Source organism: Salmo salar, chromosome 06, assembly GCF_965601325.2.
Source record: "Salmo salar chromosome 06, fSalSal1, whole genome shotgun sequence".
Taxonomy (NCBI): Eukaryota; Metazoa; Chordata; class Actinopteri; order Salmoniformes; family Salmonidae; genus Salmo; species Salmo salar.
In genome coordinates this window covers 81381699-81388042 of record NC_138296.1, presented here as the reverse complement: position 1 = coordinate 81388042, position 6344 = coordinate 81381699, and the positions used below count along the sequence as shown (strand labels likewise).

At 41.5% G+C, this 6344-nt stretch overlaps 1 protein-coding gene across 3 annotated transcripts in view; it reads left to right on the top strand.

Moving 5' to 3' along the window:
- The first annotated feature begins 1184 nt into the window (after nucleotides 1–1184).
- Nucleotides 1185–6344, top strand: part of LOC106608122 (CYFIP-related Rac1 interactor A) — a 42311-nt gene continuing 37151 nt past the window's right edge. For all 3 annotated transcript variants that reach the window (XM_014205861.3, XM_014205862.3, XM_014205860.3), the window contains exon 1: nucleotides 1185–1331. The gene's annotated coding sequence lies outside the window, so the exon portion shown is untranslated. The remainder of the gene's footprint in view (nucleotides 1332–6344) is intronic.

Here is a 6344-nt window from a genome sequence, read left to right as displayed (position 1 = left end):
ATCTACAACTGGCCAACGTCTGAGCCACTGTTGGTGCATTATCCACAGGTGACACTAGATGTGCCAGGGACAGCAAGACAAATAGCAGAGTATGATAAGATATGAACTATGCACATTGTCCCATCATTCAAATAACGAAATGTCCTCCTATTCAAGGCCAGGTAAGACATACGCCAACTGACTACACATACTGTTGTATTTGAGTCCCTGGGCACTGTAAGCTCACTCTAACAACTCTCTATTGCAAGGATGGCCATCATACTGGCTCTACAAATCTGTCATGTAATTCCATCAACTTCAAGGATCCGATGCCTCATATAATAATGGTTTGTAATGAATGCATGGTATTAGGTGTACGAGGTTAATACGTGCTCTATGGACTTGATATTTCTCAAAGGCTGTTCATGTCAGTTTTTATGTTCATAGTGGAGAATGTAGCATTGTAAATCGCAACCCTGGGGGCCATGTTCTCTGCCTATGTTCTGACATGCCTGTGAGTGTAACAGTGTAGGTTCCGTCCCTCTCTTCGCCCCAACCCGGGCTCGAACCAGGGACCCTTGCACACATCAACAACTGACACCCCACGAAGCATCGTTACCCATCGCGCCACAAAAGCCGCGGCCCTTGCAACGCAAGGGGCAACCCTACTTCAAGTCTCAGAGCGGGTGACGTCACCGATTGAAACGCTATTAGCGCGCACCACCGCTAACTAACTAGCCATTTCACATCGGTTACATGAGCACATCAATCCCTCTTTATAAAGCCTGATTATAGAGCTGGCATTGCACAAAGGAAGTCCTACTTTGGACAGTGGATTCAAATTTCCCCAGAGCTGTCTGAATCCATGGAAATGTGGTGTCTTCTTAAAACGTATATAATACTGCTAAATTTTAAATATAATTCGTATAGGTCAACATCTTGCCATTTTATGAGTACCTTAATCACATATACAGCTAGGCAATATAGATACATGAAAAATCTAGATTTTAACAAAATTAAAAATGAATTCCAACCTCTTGCACTCCAGTATCACGTAATTATTTTTAAACAATTTCCCCGATTAATTTCAGCAGTAGAGTGAAACACGCCCACAACACTGTTTCAACGTCACTATTGGCCAAAGAGGAAGCTAATTTGTTTTATTGGTCGATATCGTACGGGTCCTATATACTAACCAATGACATTTGTGTATGGAAGACAGGATTTTTACTGCGTTGGAGGGAGGGGTACACTTGTTGTTGTACCATTGAAAGTTGGTGGTGAATGTAGCGCTATCGGTGTGCAAAGACGTCGGATCTCCCATTCAAAAGTAGTATTCGAAGAAATCACTGGTAAGTGTAAGTGACCGGTCAACTTTTAAAACCCGGTTTGTGGCTAATAAAGAAACTATAGTAACTGAAAATGGTAGCCAACGTTAGCGACGCAGAATCATTCACCGCCAAGCGAGTTCACATGGATTGAATAAGCCGCAGGTAGTGATATTGCTAACTTAGCTAGCCTACTCGTGTTAGCCCAAGTCTGATTTCATGCATGGTGCGTTAGCTAGTTAGTTCGCTACCTTAGTCCATTAACTAACACTTGCCAAACTACAATTTCAATGTATCAAATAATAATCATAAAACTTCCAAATACAGAGTTATTTTCGGCAATGAAATGGTTCTGGTCATGAGCCTGACATGAGTGCCGCTAACTCATTCATCGATAACTGAACCTGCTGTAACGCCCCGAAAGCTCTGCAAGCGTTATAATGTCAAAATACTTTCGTTGATCACCAAATATGGAGTTTCGCTGAGCAACTATCATAATTTACTCCCGTTATGGCCGGTATATACTTCCAAAAAAGGTCTAAATACAAATGTACAACCAACCAACACCGGGGGGTACTAAGCTAACGTACGGAATTAAGTTGGTCATACCATGTCTCATTTGGCTATTTGATTTGGAATTTTAGGACCCCTTTAGGTATCCCCAAAAGTCTTTGATAAAATATTGAATTTGGCCCTTACTACTATAACCCATAGAGAAGCATCGAAAAACAAATTCATAGATGGCAAATAATAATAAATCACAAGGAATAATATATTGAAGAGTCCAATATCTAGATGTTAGAGCTCAGGAAAAAAAAAAAAATATATATATATATATATATATATATATATATATATATATATATATTACCCATTAAACTTCTATTGTTGTTGGCACAACTTCTATTATACTTCAATTCATTTGTGTGGGTTACCTTCAGATGAGTCCCGTGACACCCATTTTCATAGTGGTTCATAAGTTTGTAGGCCAAACCGTTCATACGCTACAGACATTATGAAGGAAAAGTACTGGAGTATTGGTGCAGGTACAGCCAACTAAGCACATAAATAATATTGTGATATATTTTGAGGCCTATATTAATGTTTTCCTGTTGTTCAAACTAGGCTTGGGTGATATACTGTACATCGGGGTATTTAGACATACCAACGGTATGATTTCCTCTCTTTATGGGGGTTGTGGGCACCACGCCTTGTGGGGTGCATGCTACTCCACTGCTTATAAGTTAATTTATTTGGCACATCTGTAGTTATGTCCAGCTCAGGCCTCAAGCTTTTCATTTTGTTAGTGAACAAGATCAAGCTTCTTGTCTCTGCTGTAACCAATCAATCCCTGCCTGGATCAAGATCCATGCTGCCTAAATTGTTTTGTGCATAAAAAAAAAAAGATAAAATAAATAATAGTGCCTCTCGTGTGTACTTACAGTAATACCGTATACTCCGGTATGGTACAGAAATGGTATGAAAATCTGGATACTGCCCAACCCTAGTTCACACGTATCTGCCCTCATTGGCTAGAAGGGTCCCACCTGTTCTCGCCTCCTCCTGCTTGCCTTGCTAGAGGGGTTATTTCCATTGTTAGTTGGGTCACTTGACTATATTGTTAGTTGGGTCACTTGACTGTCAGTTTTATAGACACTTTGCCGTGGGTGAAGCTAACAACTGAGAGGTTTTCGAAAGCTAAAGTGCAACTAGTGAGTGAGCCAGACAACTAGTTAGCTATTGTGCTAACTAGTAGTTAGCGAGATCATTTGCTAATTGATATAGGTGCTGGCTGCTTAATCCGACCCTTGCATGTTCATAAACTCAGCAACAACAAAAAAACGTCCTCATGGTCAACTGAGTTTTATTTTTGTCAAACTTAGCATTTGTAAATGTTTGTATGAACATAAGATTCAACAACTGAGACATAAACTGAACAAGTTCCACAGACATGTGACTAACAGAAATAGAATAATGTGTCCCTGAACAAAAGGGGGGGGTCAAAATAAAAAAATAAGTCAGTATTTGGTGTGGCCACCAGCTGCATTAACCTGTTGGGGATAGGGGGCAGTATTTGCACGGCCGGATAAAAAACGTACCCGATTTAATCTGGTTACTACTCCTGCCCAGTAACTAGAATATGCATATAATTGTTTGATTTGGATAGAAAACACCCTAAAGTTTTTTTTATGAGAAAAATCGCATAAAAATTGATTTTAAACAGCGTTTGACATGCTTCGAAGTACGTTAATGGAATATTTTGAATTTTTGGTCACGAAACGCGTCGGGCGCGTCACCCTTCTTTACCCTTCGGATAGTGTCTTGAACGCACGAACAAAACGCCGCTATTTGGATATAACTGGATTATTTGGAACCAAACCAACATTTGTTATTGAAGTAGAAGTCCTGGGAGTGCATTCTGACGAAGAACAGCAAAGGTAATCAAACTTTTCTAATAGTAAATCGGAGTTTGGTGAGTACCACACTTGGTGGGTGTCAAAATAGCTAGCCTGTGATGGCCATCTACTCAGAATATTGCAAAATGTGCTTTCACCGAAAAGCTATTTTAAAATCGGACATAGTGAGTGCATAAAGGAGTTCTGTATCTATAATTCTTAAAATAATTAATGTTTTTTGTGAACGTTTATCGTGAGTAATTTAGTAAATTCACCGGAAGTGTTCGGTGGGAATGCTAGTCACATGCTAATGTAAAAAGCTGGTTTTTGATATAAATATCAACTTGATTGAACAAAACATGCATGTATTGTATAACATAATGTCCTAGGATTGTCATCTGATGAAGATCATCAAAGGTTAGTGCTGCATTTAGCTGTGGTTTGGGTTTATGTGACAAAATGGGTGTCTGATTATTTCTGGCTGGGTACTCTGCTGACATAATCTAATGTTTTGCTTTCGTTGTAAAGCCTTTTTGAAATCGGACAGTGTGGTTAAATTAACGAGAGTCTTGTCTTTAAAATGGTGTAAAATAGTCATATGTTTGAGAAATTGAAGTAATAGCATTTCTAAGGTATTTAAATATCGCGCCACGGGATTACACTGGCTGTTGAGTAGGTGGGACGCAAGCGACCCACTGGCCCAGAGAGGTTAAGTGCATTAATCTCCTCCTCATGGACTGCAACAGATTTGCCAGTTCTTTCTGTGAGATGTTACCCCACTCTTCCACCAAGGCACCTGCACGTTCCCAGACATTTCTGGGGGGAATGGTCCTAGCCCTCACCCTCCAATCCAACAGGTCCCAGACGTGCTCAATGCGATTGAGATCCGGGCTCTTCGCTGGCCATGGTAGAACACTGACATTCCTGTTTTGCAAGAAATCACTCACAGAACGAGCAGTATGGCTCATGGCATTGTCATGTCAGGATGAGCCTGCAGGAAGGGTACCACATGAGGGAGGAGGATGTCTTCCCTGTAACGCACAGCGTTGAGATTGCCTGCTGATGCTGTGACACACCAGACCATGACGGACCCTCCCCCTCCAAATCGATCCCGCTCCAGAGTACAGGCCTCGGTGTAACGCTCATTCCTCCGACGATAAACGCGACTCCAACCATCACCCCTGGTGAGACAAAACCGCGACTCAAAACCGGTGATGTTCAGATGTGCCGATCCTGTGCAGGTGTTGTTACACATTGTCTGCCACTGCAAGGACGATCAGCTGTCCGTCCTGTCTCCCTGTAGCGCTGTCTTAGGCATCTCACCGGGCATTGCGCTAACCCTTATTCATGACTTAAATTCCATTGCTTTCAAAAAGTTTTATTGTCACATACACCAGATAGGTGCAGTGAAATGTGTTGTTTTACAGGGTCAGGCATACATGGTAAATGTCCCTGGAGCAAATTGGGATAAAATGCCTTGCTCAAGGGCACATCGACAGATTTGTCAGCTAGGGTATTCGAACCAGCAACCTTTCGGTTACTGGCCCAACGCTGGGTTACCTACCACCCTATACATTACATTTACGGATAGCCAGGGGCACACTCCAACACTGAGACATCTTTACAAAAAGCATTTGTTTTTAGTGAGTCCCCCAGATCAGAAGTAGTAGGGGTGACCAGGGATAATCTCCTGATAAGTGTGTGAATTGGACCATTTTACTGTCCTGCTAAGCATTCAAAATGTAATGAGTACTTTTGGGTGTCGAAGAAAATGTATGGAGTAAAATGTACATTATTTTCTTGAGGAATTTAGTGGAGTAAAATTTGTCAGAAATATAAATAGTGAAGTACAAATGGGAACATAACTAGCTGACTGGACCACCTGAAAACTTGGCATTTTTGTGTTGTGGCCCAGACCAGCCTGAGATATTCCGTCATCGCCTGATCCATTACTGTCCCTGATCCATTACTGTCCCTGATCCATTACTGTCCCTGATCCATTACTGTCCCTGATCCATTACTGTCCCTGATCCATTGTGAAACGATCCCTGTTGTTAGATATACGTGGACAGCTCAGCTGGGAGCGGGGCATTTTGACGTCTGCCTGTGTGCTTTGTTAAAGTTGGAACGCAAGGCATCTTGTTGCAGCATTTCTTCAGTCAGTGCGGTCACTGTTATAGCAGATGGATTTGTGAATATGGACCATTTGTATCTGGAAACCACTGAACTGAGTAGGCTGAGCAATGCATGATATTGTTTCCTGTAGAGGGGTTGCTGAACCATGACTAATCACTTACTGTGAGAACATTGTTAAACATTCCATAGACGCCATATATTATGCTGAGTAATGTTTGACCTTATTAACATGTAGCTTTACGGACAGAGTGCAAAAGACAATTTGAGTAAACTATTGTCTCATCACAAACAATATCGGCATAGTTTTCCCGCCCAAAATTCTCCCCTTTCTGCTCCAGCTGGCCGAGAAGGGACTGGGGTGGGGTGTGTAAAAGTCTTAGCTAATCCACAAACGTCCTCCGCTCAGTTTTGTACTACATCTGACTAGGGCTGAGCGATATATCAATAATTATCGAGGTAATTACTTCCCTCAATATTGATATAAAAACATTTAGATTCATTTTCG